Below are 13,277 nucleotides of genomic sequence, written 5' to 3'. Positions count from 1 at the left end.
TAATATAACTTTCTGAATTTTTGTATTTGGTGATAGACCCTCTCTACCCAAATTTGCTAGTTTTCCAGAAAAAGAAATTTTTTTTTAAATAGGTGCAAATTAAACCGCTCAAAATAGCACTTCTATGTAACATTCATGCTAAAAAGACGCTTTTTTCATTTTCTCAACATTAATTATTTTTATTTGATATGTCACTAGATTTCAAGTATATTTCAACAAATTTTTTATTGTTTAAGCAAAATTGCAAAAAATTGTTATGTTATGGAATCAATGACGCAGTTAATGAATGTTATGAGTTATATTTTTTGTGAAGGACAGTTTAAAATTATTTAGACTATTAATATTATTTACTCCTTTTCATAAAATATATGGAGAAAATTCGGGTTTTTGCAAATCTCTAATACAATATCGCCTATTAATTAGTATCTTCTTATTTCAAAGAAATCGATCTGACAAATAACTATTCATAACGTGGGTGAAAACATTTTGTAATAAAATTATTCTAGTTTAAGATAGTTTAAGAATGATTAAAAATTGTTTAAATAATTGCAAACTATCTTTCACAAAAAATTAAACTCTTAGCATTCATTAACCGCGTTATTAATTCCAGGAAGTGGTATCTTTTCAAAATTAACAGGGGCAAAAGATTGTTAAACAAGTGAAAATTGTTTAAATATATGACAAATATAATTAAAAATATATATATTACTCTCAACATTCGTTAATTGTGTCATTAATCCCAGAAAATAGCAAGTGTTCATGAGTGACAGAGGAAAATTGTGTGAATAAAAGGAAATCGTTTAAATAATTATTAAATATGTTGAGCAAGAAATATTACTCTTCACGTTCATCAACTATGTCAGTTATCCCAAAAAATAATAACTTATCACGATTTACAAGGGAAAAATTATATTGTTTAAACAAATAAGAAAATTTGGGAGAGATCGATAACAAAAATCAAAAGTTGAATTTTTGGATCACCCCAGTCTATAAAGAAAGACACATTTTAATAGTTTTATCAAATTTCGGCTGACTTTCTTACAGTTAGTAGGGATCTTCCAAAATTGAAAAGCGGCACTGACTAAAGTATACCGAATTTGGCAGAATTTGAATTCCATTGATTCAAATTATGAAATTTTTCATGTTATCAAATAATCCCGTGTAGAAATCTAATCAGGGCCAAAGGCGAGAAATTGGTCATTTGTTTTGTCGTTTAAGGCTCATCGTACAGAATACGGTGAACTTTAAAGGTCAAATAAAGTTTACTAATTCTGGCAAGGAAATTAGAGTTGAATCTTAACCACTCATAATAGAACCTCTGAGCAATTATCTCACGGTGGAAATCACGCGGTGATTTTAGGTTAGGAACGTAAAAAAAATGTATTTAAAAGAGTATAATTTAATTCAAAATAATTATTATGCCAGAACTAAGTGGGATTTTCAGACTGATCATTGAAACAAAGTTGATTTTAATGACAGATCTCGATTTTATTTGCAAACTTCGAGGAAATGACGTGACGTGAGTGCAATGTGCACCCTCGTTCGAAGTGCGAAACTGAAACTGAAAATTAGGTAGGCGTGACTCAATCGGTGGGGAAGGGAGTAATGTGAAGAAAGAAGGGATATACAATTTTTAGATTGATCCAGGATTCTCGTGATATTTATTTAAATAACATGTTCGTTCCGCAATACTGCTCCGACCCAGGTTGCTGATCAATCTCTCTAGCAATCACTCCAAGTTTTGTTTCAGGCCTCATTCACTCTACTGACACTCTTTTTATCAACTATTTGTCGCCATATTTTTTTGTCCTGGCATAATTCCCTAGCTTCTTTTATGTCCATGCATTTTTTCATGCAGGCTCTCGTGTTTCTGTGGCTTCTTATGTTTCTTCGAACTAGGGTCTCATTCACACATTCTAACCATTCTTTCCGCGGTCTACCTCTGCTCACGCTGCCATTTACTTTACATTCATACACTTGTTTTATTCGTCGTTCATTTGGCATTCTCTCAACATGCCCGAACCATCTTAACCGATTTCTTTCCCATGTGTCTACTAACGTCTCTTCTGCACCACAATCTTTGAAAATTATGACGTTACTTACTTTGTCCATCAGAGTTTTCCCGCATATCATGCGCAAGAATCTCATGTCAATTTCATTAACTTTACTCTTATCTTTTTCTTGATAGGTCCATGTCTCGCTACCGTCCAGTACAGTCGGTACAAATATAGAGTTATGTATTGCCATTTTAGCTTTATTTGATATATTTTTACTTCAGATAAAGGGTCGTTCTCTACCAATAACCTTCTTACCTTCGTTTATGCGTCTATCTAACTCCTCATCTATCTTCCCGTCCCTAGTAAATAAGGTGCCAAAGTATACGAACTTCTCAACTTGTTCAATTCTCTCATCATTTAATACAATATTGCATAGTATTTTCTCACTCTTTTCTTCGAACACCAAAGTTTTTGTTTTATTTGCGTTAATTTTGAGGCCCATGCTCTTCATGCTTGCATCTAGTTTATTCAACATTCTTTGTAGGTCTTCGATAGACTGTGCCATGACAACCTTATCATCTGCGAACGCTAACCCACGTACCCTTACTGTTTTGAGATCCCCACTCTCTTCGTCGAAAAGAGCCATTCTTAAACACTTGTCCATAAATAATATACATAACCATGAAGACATAATGCATACTTGTCTAACTCCTTGAATAATATCGAAACAGTTACTCACATTCCCATTTACCCTTACACTCGCTTTGCTACCTGTATATATTGTTTTTAAAGCTTGTAGGAGCCATCCACTGACTCCATACTCTTTCAGGACTTCCCAAAGTTTACTTCTATCTGCCTTGTCAAAAGCTTTTTCTAGGTCAACAAATGCACAGAAAACTTTTTTTTCTACTCTGAAACTTTTTTCTGTAATTTGCCTTAAGGGGGTCCTCTACTCTCGTGGCCTGAAGTTGAGCGATTTTTTGGGGAATAAATTGCGAAGGATCTACTGAATAGAATTAAAAAAAAATTTATTTTGAAGATATATGTTTTGAATTTTAAATTTAAATTTTGAAGACGAAAAAAAACTCTCGCGACCTTGAAACGTCATTGATAAAATATATCTTGAAACTGCATGGGTTCCGCTCAAGTGAAGTTTTGGTGAATTGGGTAATCTGTAATCAAAAAATTAATATTCTTTATAATCATAGTTACGTTGGCTATGTTCCCCCGAGACAGACTTTTTTTATTTTGCAATTTGTAAAAGTTATGCAACAATTTGTAAAAATTTCCCATTTTTACGTCATTTTTTGTCCTATTAGAGGCTATAAAAATGTAACAAAATAAAATTTTGCAAATCGTACTAGGAAAAAATAGCGGTATGTTTACTGAGTGATTGAAAAAAAATTGAAATCGGCCAATACTTTTATGAAAAGTCTTACTCGGCAGAGAAGAAAACACTATTTTCGGTAAAACGCGTTTAAAGATAAATTACAGTGTATAACTTGATTGTAGTGACTTACGAGTTAGTCTGATATGTCGGGGCCGTAGAGTGCTCCTTCCAAAGGAATGCGATTTTCACGAAATCCTTTCTGTGACGTATTTTCAGATACATATAGACTGAAATAAAAAAACTAAAAAAATGGATTTTTTGAAACCGCGAGAGAAGAGGACCCCCTTAAGCTAAATATTTGATCCGTACATGACCTTCCTGGCATAAACCCACTTTTAACTTCCCAAATCTTTGCTTCTGTTATTTTCATTACTCTACGAACAAGTATTTTCGAGCATATTTTACTTATGGTACCCAATAAGGTAATCCCTCTGTAATTATAGCACTCGCTTTAATCTCACTTTCTTTTGTATATTTGTACGATAGTCACTTTTTCCAATCGTCTGGGATGTCTTTCAAAACATGAATTTATCAATTCGCACAGTCTATGTGGTATGCACTCGCCATCGTGTTTAAGCATTTCAGCGTTAATATAGTCTACCCCGGAAGCCTTACCGTTTTTCAGGTTCTTAATTATATTCCTAGCCTCAGTGACACAGACTTTTTTAATTGAGTTTTCTAACGTATCTTGTTCAAAATCACAGTTGTGGTGTCCTATAGCTTCATCTCCGAATTGTCCCCTAAAAGAGTCTCTGAAAGCTTCTAGTATCCCGTCTGCATCATATAGCATTTCCCCATTACTATTTCTCATGGTGACAAATTCTGTACTTTTGTTTCCCTTAATTTTTTTATAAAGCAGTTTCTTGCTTCCTTCAAAGTCGTTTCGTATTTTCTTCTCTTCTTCTGCTCTAATTTTATCTTTACGTTTCTTAATTAATCGTTTGAATATCCTGTTTTTGTGTCTGTGACCACTTATACGTCTATTTCTTTCCTCATTGCTAAGACCTGCGATGTTCAAAGTTCTCCTTACGCTTCTCTCTTTGCTTTTCAGGCAGCTTGAATTTAATCATTTCACCACGCATCACCAGACATTCTTCCTACAACCGCGGTACCACACACTTTGATCGCACATCTAACAATGATATCCCGTAACTTATTCAAAGCGCCTTCTATATCTTTGTTTTTTATAAGGTCCTCAAATGTTGCCCTATCTATGCTTTCGATTATCTTATTTTGGAAATATATTCGCACATCCAGTTTCTGTAGGTTCTCAATTTTGATTCGCGTTTGCTTTTTGTTCTTGCTTCTCTTTTTTCTCCATCCCCGACCTAAGTTAATTTTAGAGATCAGAAGGTGATGATCAGTATTGCATTCAGAACCCCTCATGACCCTTGTATCTTTCACCAGCAGGGTCCCCGCTGTGAGCATGGGACTATTTTTTTTACCTAATATGAATGCCTTTCATTGTTTTCATTTAAATGATCTGAATCAATTTCGCGATATAATTTTAAAAATATGGAAAAAAAGTTCGTAAAAATCGGTTAATATTTTCACTAAATTTGTCCAAGAAAATACATTACTAGACTACTTTGCAGCGTAACAAATGTGCAATAACTTTCGAAGTTATAAACCGATTTCTTTCTATCCTTTTCTAATGTTCTCGTCATAGTCCAGAAAATCTAGCGCTGTCTCCAGAAAGAACGAAAAAAGTTTGGGAATCGCTGGACTAAACATTGTCTGAAAATAGTGAAAATTGTAACATTTCTGCTGATGCACATACCAAAATTGATAACAGTTTTATATAATAAGTTGAAACATTCAGAAAAATGTAATGTTTTTTTTAAAGAATTGAAAACATATTATTTCTGTTTCACTACTTTAATAAATATTTAAATTATAGTTTTCAAATGATAATTAATGTATCATCCATAATTACGTCTTTGATAACATCACAGCTCTTAAAAATGTGTGATTTTGACAAAAAATTATTGTGGCCAGTACCCGGTCGGCTCTCGACCGTGACATATAACCAGGGTTGGCTCGATCAGTAACCGGCCGGCTCCCGACTTGTTGATTCGAGAAAAATGTAGCCCGACCGGATCCCGACCGGTTCCTGTCCATGAAACCCAGCCAGGGCTAGCCCGGCTGGTATCCGACCAGAAACCTTGCTGTACTAAAAACACTCATTTTTTAATATAGGATTTTAGAATTTTGGTTTTTTAATATGAATTCAACACAATTTTGTGTTCGTGAATTTGTTTTTCGCAAATTTTCAAGGGCTGCGCGAAATGGGGATATTTCAATTTTCAGCCATACTACACGGAGAAAAAGATATCGCACAATAATATCGCAAAACTGTATATTGAAATAAAGCGCAATATGATAACGTACAAGCAGGTTCCGGAGCGTTGTACGATATTATAATTTACTAACATTGCTTGGCCACTACTAGAACCCTCGTATATATAACATAATAAAATAATAATATACTGTAAAATCTTGCAATGTATGATAACACGATTCTACGCTATTATAATGCGATAATTACGATATATGCCGCAGGAATTACGGTATATATTGTAATTCATGCGATATTGTTTTCTTCGTATTATTATTGTTATTATTATTATTATTATTATTATTATTAGATAAAAATCGATTTCAAAATTCATACCCTCATCACGATTCGGTTGAAATAACTTAACCGATAGGTCCGAACACCAAGAATTTTGTTGTTGATATTTAGAGTGTCTACCAAATTTTGCCCATGAAATTCCCGGATTTCCTCAAACTGTTTCAAGATCAAAAATAATAACTTCGCCAAAGCCTTTTTTAAATCTATTTTTAATTCGAAACAATGGAAATTAATTTCCAGTTTCTCTTGACAACAAAGCGATATATGAAAAAAAGTAAAAACAGGAACATTATTCCTTGAAATACTTTCTACAAAAAGAGCCTGTGGCTAATCTTTAATCTCACTTAATTTTTTTAATTTGATTTTTCGACTTCCTCATAAATTTCTTCTTTTCTTACTTCTTGTTCTCGATATAATTAGTGTTAAGTAGAAAAGTTAGGAATGTACTCATACTCACATGAGGGATGAATTACACCTGCAATCTGGCGTACACTCTCTCTCCTTTCTTATGCAATCTTATGCAATCCCGCGTTATTCTTTGTAATTCCTTGTAATCCCCCCTTCAAAAAAATATTACAGGAAATTCAGTATGCTGATTACTCTATTATTATTTTCTATACAATGCTTTTCTATAATAAATTTCCAATAATCCGTGAAACCTTATGCAATCTCAATTTAAATCATTACATTTATGTGTTTCAATTTTTGCTCTCATATAAAACTGTGCGAAACCTATATTTATCGCTAAAGATCGAAAAATGAATTTTTCAAAAAATGAAGTACGCTTGAAAATCACTGGTAGGATCTTTTTGCAGTAACAGATCCAAGCAACAATTATACTCTCTTACTTTTTTTCTATCTCGCTTCGCTCACGAGAAAAACCGAAAATTACAATTTTTCAAAACTAAACAAGAATTTGTTTTTAAAAAAGGCTCAGACAAAGATTTTGCTTTTTATTTTAAAATAGTTGTCAAAGATCCCAAATAAGAAAATCAAGAAAAAAATTCTTGATGTTCGCGGAGCCGTGTTCTGGATTTCGGATGTTAAATCTTAAAAGTCCAATGCGAAATTGGCTCGAATTTTGAATCGAGAATTGCCCAAAATTAAAATGTTCCAAATGGGAAAACTTTCTATGATTTGGAAATATTTATGGGAAAATTTCGAACATCAGATTTGGCGAGTTTGAAGCTTCTCGAATTAGAGGTTCAAAAATTTATCCGACACCGAATTTGAAGATTTTTAACGGATATTAAAATAAAGCTATAAGCCCTTATTATCCTTCCAAATTTATAAAAACTCCAAATTATGAAATTTCTAAACAGTTCAAAATGTTGTGAATTCAAAAAAATCAATTTCAAATTCAAATACGCTGATGAATCAGTGACATTTGGGCGTTAGAGGGTGTAAAATCCACTGTTTGCTCAGCATATATAAACTCATTGAATCAGTGGCACACTTATAGCTGAGAATCAGTGAACTTTCTCTGATTCAGATTTAGAGAGTATATACTAAATTTATGAACAAAAGTATATTGGAGAAAGGAGTTTCAAATTTCAAATCAGCTTGGATATAAAAACAATGATCAACTTTGAATAACCAGAGTGGCTGTTGTAATCGAAGAACAAAATTCCCGGCATTTCCCGCTTATTGCCCGTTTCGCAAACATTTTTCAAGGTCAATTAAATTAAAGAATTCAAACTCTAAAGCTAATCTAGCTTTTCTAGCTAATCTAGCTCTAAAGCTAATCTAGCTAACTGTAAAGCTAATACTAATATTGAATAAAATAACTAAAAATAAAATAAAATTGAATAATTTAAAATTAAGTACATTTAAACTGAAAAATTTAGAATTATATAAATTGCAGAGTTCAAAGATTCAGATTCAGTTGCAAAAATATAAATCCATGTTATCATTTTTAGTGTTCTAAATTGAAAAATCAATTAATAAATTTGAGAATTAAAAAATTATAGTATTTTAACCAATTTAAATGTCTTTTAAAATTATTCGAATTTCAATTATATTTTCAAAATAAAAAATCATTTTCAATTTTCCTAGTACTGGTACTAGGAAACAACCTGGCATGAATAACTGAATTTTCTTGGAAAACACACTTCGTTTAAATTATTTGAAATAATTTCAAGTTTTAAATAAGTTTCGAATCTTTTCAAAACATTTAAATATCTCTAAAAATTACTCGAATTGTTCTACAAATAAGAAGTGTTCAATTGTTATTTATACATCCAAGTTCAACAATATTAACTTACAAATGAATTATTTTTCAAATAGTGCGATTAAAATCGTCACATTCAAAGTTTAAAAGCTCTTTGAAAAGTTTAAAGATTCAAGGCTTTCTATTTTAAATAATTCAGTTTCAAATTATTTACATTTTTTTACGACTAAGGCCTTTGAATTGAACTAGATAAATTATTACCGCTGAACTCGGAAAATTCTTAAATTTCGAAAGGATTTAGAATCGTCTTAACAAATAAATTATTGTTAACTTTTTAATACTTCAAGTACAGTTCAATTTTCTAAATAAATAATTTATTTATATTTACAGTCGATCAAGTAAAATATTTTTTTATCAAACATTCTCAATTTGAAACGCTTTTAATTTTTTAAAGTTTAAGTCTTCTAAGACTACATTTTTAAATTCTTTAAATTAGAAATGTACACTTAAAAATCAAAATATTAAAATGGAAAATGTTAATTAAAAGATTTTAAAATGACGCATTATAAACTGAATATCATAATTAACCCTAGAACGATCCACGTAGCTCGCTCATCCTCTAATCGTCCACCGGGGTTGTACGCTACCCTAAACTTGTACCTTGACACAATGCATTCTATTTGTAGTATAACAATTTTAAAGTAGGGAATTTTTTTCTTTTTTTTAATATAGAAAACAATGGTAATAATAATATTCCGTTAATTTTGCGATAAATTTTCAATAATTTGTTAAACATGAAAAAAGACCTGAAAATTCCGCATAATTGACGCTTTTTTATAAAAAAATAACATAGTTTCTCAACAATATGACCGATTTAAAAGGAAAAAACGTATTTCAAAAGAAGAATAGTCTAAAATAGTCTAGTATTTAAAGAAATTTTTTTCCATTTGTCCGATAAATTAATGAGACATTTCTCGGACTTAAACCGTCCACTAGGATAATGCGCTACCCCAAACGATATTCACGTCAGCACAGAACTCACAAAAAATACAGATGATCTCGCTCACTGACTGATGTCGATTGCTGAACAGTTGAAGTGAATGATAATTAGGGTCCAGGACCAAACTGCACATTCTCTTAATCATAAGCGTACATTGAACTTTGAATGGGGTCGCGTACTACCCCGGTGGATCGTTCTAGGGTTAAAGAAGATAACAATTTAACCAATTATTTAAAAAATGGTTACAATTGAAATTGGACAGATTTTATTTATAAAATTTGTAAAAAATTCCCGTAAAAAAATAAACTCACTGTCATTTCGAGATTTTTCCCAGTCTCAAGAAATTCCCGGTAATTTCCCAGTCCATCGGCCACCCTGAATAAATAAACCATTATATTATATAAATTTAGAATGCATAAATATCCCAAATTTTGCGATAATTAATTAATTTTTCTTAAATTCGAAAAAGTTTCAAATATAGAAACTTAAAATTGTAGTGAAAAAGAAATCTTCCGAAAACTGACATTTTTAAATTGCAGAGCATCCCGATTTTAACTTCCCCAAAAACCAATACTTAATAAATATTAAAAAAAAAAAACGACAGATCATGGAAGTCAAGCAATTTACAAATCCTAAGAAAATAAAAGTTCCCAAATTCATAGACATCCTAAGTTTGAAAATTTTCTGATCTGTAAAACCGTCTCAAGATTGAATTTCATAAATAGTATACCGAATGCAAGTCTTCTAAACTTCAGGCGAAAATAGTTGCAACACGTATTTTAAGGATACTTAAACAGTCTCGAACAGTTGTACAAGAAAGTTGTTTGCGCTCACTTGACTTTAAGAATTTGAAGAGATCGTAATTGAAAAAGCATTACTTTCGCTCCCCAGCTATACCGTTTAACTCCCCGATGGCTTTGACAACTTAAGCAGCCCCTTAAACCTCACTCAGCTCGATGTAATTTATAAGCGTTGAGGGTACCATCGGGATCGTCAAACTGCCATGTGGCAAATCCTTAGGGCAAATTCCCCCTCCCAGCTAAAGTCAGGGATTACCTAGTGATAAATAAATATGCACATTTTAGGTACACAATAACCACCGTGAAAGCTAGAACCAAATCTCTGTGACCGACGACCGAGCAAATTCTTAAATAGCATAAACAGCTCCAAATATCCAATCGCTATTCAATTTCGATCCAGTTAACTTCATTTGATATTCTAAAAGTCCCCGAATACCAGCAGAATGTCCTTTCAGGATGTCGACTCAAAATTCACCCTTGTCTGCACACCCGGGTACCAGGGTGCCCATTACAGTACATTTTTGCATGAAAGTGGAATAAAAATTAAAATTTCGCTTCGGACCTCCGAATCGTTATTTGGATTAATACTAAGCAAATAGCTTATTTGGAATTTATTTAGAATTTTTTTGCGAAAATAATCGATTTCTAAGAATGCATGGGTCGGGGACACACCCAAGGTACCCGCGGCACCCACATTGCAAAAATTTAAGTTTGGATTAATAACTTCTCATAAAATTATTCAATTAAGGTACATGAAATGTGTTACGTAGTAACAAAATTAATAATGATTTAAATTATTAATTATCCGTTACATTTTGTGTGCGGCAACCGTTCCGTTTAAAGTTGGAAAGTTTGTTATGCCTTTTGCTCTGAATTTTGATATTTATTTATTATTTGGAATAAGCGACAAGGAAACGATTTTAATTGTATAATTATTTTTAAAATCGAAAAAAGGTGTGCACACGAGAGTTAAAACAATATTCTCATTCAGTTTTCGATTTTTTCTCCCCTTTTATAAAAATTCAAACATTCAATGTTGTAAAATTTCAAATTGAAAATTTTTCCAGTTGAATCAACTTAATGTCAAAACCTTCAATAGTAGAGTGGTCCACATTTTTTCTCTCAAATTTTTATATAGATTCAATCAAATTGGTTCCAATCCACAAAAAACTGCGTTTAAAAAAAGTTTAATTTAGAGATTCCGCAAGTTCCATGAAGTTTAACACGTAATTTCCACACAAAAAAAGACGTGCCTGTAAATTTTATTCGTTATCGACAATAGACCACCGTATTTTTTTTAAATAACATAGCAACGTTGCTATACGTTGTACCACTTTTTTAAAACTTTTAAGGATAAAATGATTTTTTAGTTCAGACCATAAAAATGTTTTCTCATTGGACATAACGCATGAAAAACTATACATGTATTACATATCACTCCTGAAAATTTCAGTTAGAAAAAGGTATCTGATTATTTGTCAAATAATCGAAATAGCTGTACCATTTTTTATTATTTCTTCGGTTTCCTCATCAGTTTCGAAAGAGCAAAAAAAACTTGACTAATTAAAAAGACGTTAAAATATACAAAACATGGCAAAAAAGCAAGATTTCGAAAAAAATAATAATGTTGTTCTCCCGAAAAACAAAAAATACCAAATGGGAAATTTGGGGAAAATTTGCCGCTTTTGAGAAATTTTTTTTCTTATTTTCAAATAATCAAATAAATTTTACAATTTTTTTATTATGTTTTTTATGGATTTAAAAAGAGTTCAGAAAACTGAACAAAACGGAAATAATAAAAATCTTAATACCTCAAAGATTGCAAAAATGAGACATGTTTTAAAGTGAAATATGCAACAAATTAATTTTGCCCTTAAATTCAAAAATAATTATGCGAAATGTAAAAATGTCGCTACGTTGATAAAAAAAACAGGTCTCCTTATTTTCAGCATAAAAAAACATATTTCATTTGCAAAGCTAATCCTGAACATAACCCCCTCCGGTCTGCATGATTTGAAATAGAATCAGCCAATTAATGTGTATCGAGTTGACTCTCAACATTTTTTTCACGTTATAACCATAGAATACGAATAAAACTTATTTTTTAAATATAACCCCCTTTAATATATTTTATAGGGTTCCAAAAACCCCCATTAGTGAAAAATTGGCTTTTTCGAGTTTTTGGCGTTAATTTTTTTTGTTTCTTTGAGTGCAAATTGTTTCTAATATATGGAATAATCAATTCTACTGATAAACAGGTATTTAAATAAATTTATAAAACAATTTATTATTGTTTATAGCAATTCTCTCTTAGGATACATTTAGAAAGTCGTGTTTTTTCTGAATTTCTCAACTTGCTTTCAACTTTTGTTAAGACAATATTTATAATCGTTTATGACTATTACATTGAAGAAAAATCTGAAATCGTCGACATATTAACACACAAAGTAAAAAATATTTCTGAAGATTAAAGAAGGGGGCGATTAAAAGTAGGAAGTCCAAAGATAATTTTAGCAAAATTTTGAACGAGAATCTTATCAAATATTTGAAATGTTAATAAGCAAAATATAACTTTGTAACTTCGTATCACTCTTTCTCCTTCACACCCTAATGATACCTTTTTAAGTCTTAAGCGTTCCGAATTTTTACAATTAAAAATTTAGACACTTACAAATTAACATTTTGAAATTGCAGTCTTGAAAATTAAGGAACTTTACAAGCAGGCTTCCAAATTGAACAATTTCAAATGAGAAGAGCTTAAAATTGTAAAATTTCCAGTTGGAACTTGATGGATTTTTTTTGGAAATATGAATTTAAACAAATTCCTGGTCTCAAAAAAAATTCTAGTTATTTTGGATTTCTGGGTCCAAGGACGCTAGAGATTACATTTCTTATGGGCCTATTTATTTTCTTTAAATCGTCGAAAACCTTGAGTAAATAGAGATGGAGGTTCAATCATTAAAGATAAAAAATATTTTTATATCTTTTTATTATAGGAAATCATGAGATTGTTACAGCGTGTCTTAATACCGATAATATACGTACACTTTTACAACCATCCTTATCACAACACGAAATGTACAGAGCGCGCACAGGTTATTATTATTTTTTATATTGCTTATCGATGGATCAGATAGTTCAGAATAATGCATATCATGACTGATTATCATACACATGCATGTAAGGTGCTAAACAGTTTTTTTTTCAAGTGTTAGTTTAATTTAAGTTGCTTGAAATAAATAATACCGGTTTCGGTCACTTAACCTCCATAGGTTTAATTATATA

Source organism: Belonocnema kinseyi, chromosome 3 (assembly GCF_010883055.1).
Source record: "Belonocnema kinseyi isolate 2016_QV_RU_SX_M_011 chromosome 3, B_treatae_v1, whole genome shotgun sequence".
Lineage (NCBI taxonomy): Eukaryota > Metazoa > Arthropoda > Insecta > Hymenoptera > Cynipidae > Belonocnema > Belonocnema kinseyi.
Note: the sequence above shows the minus strand (reverse complement) of the source record.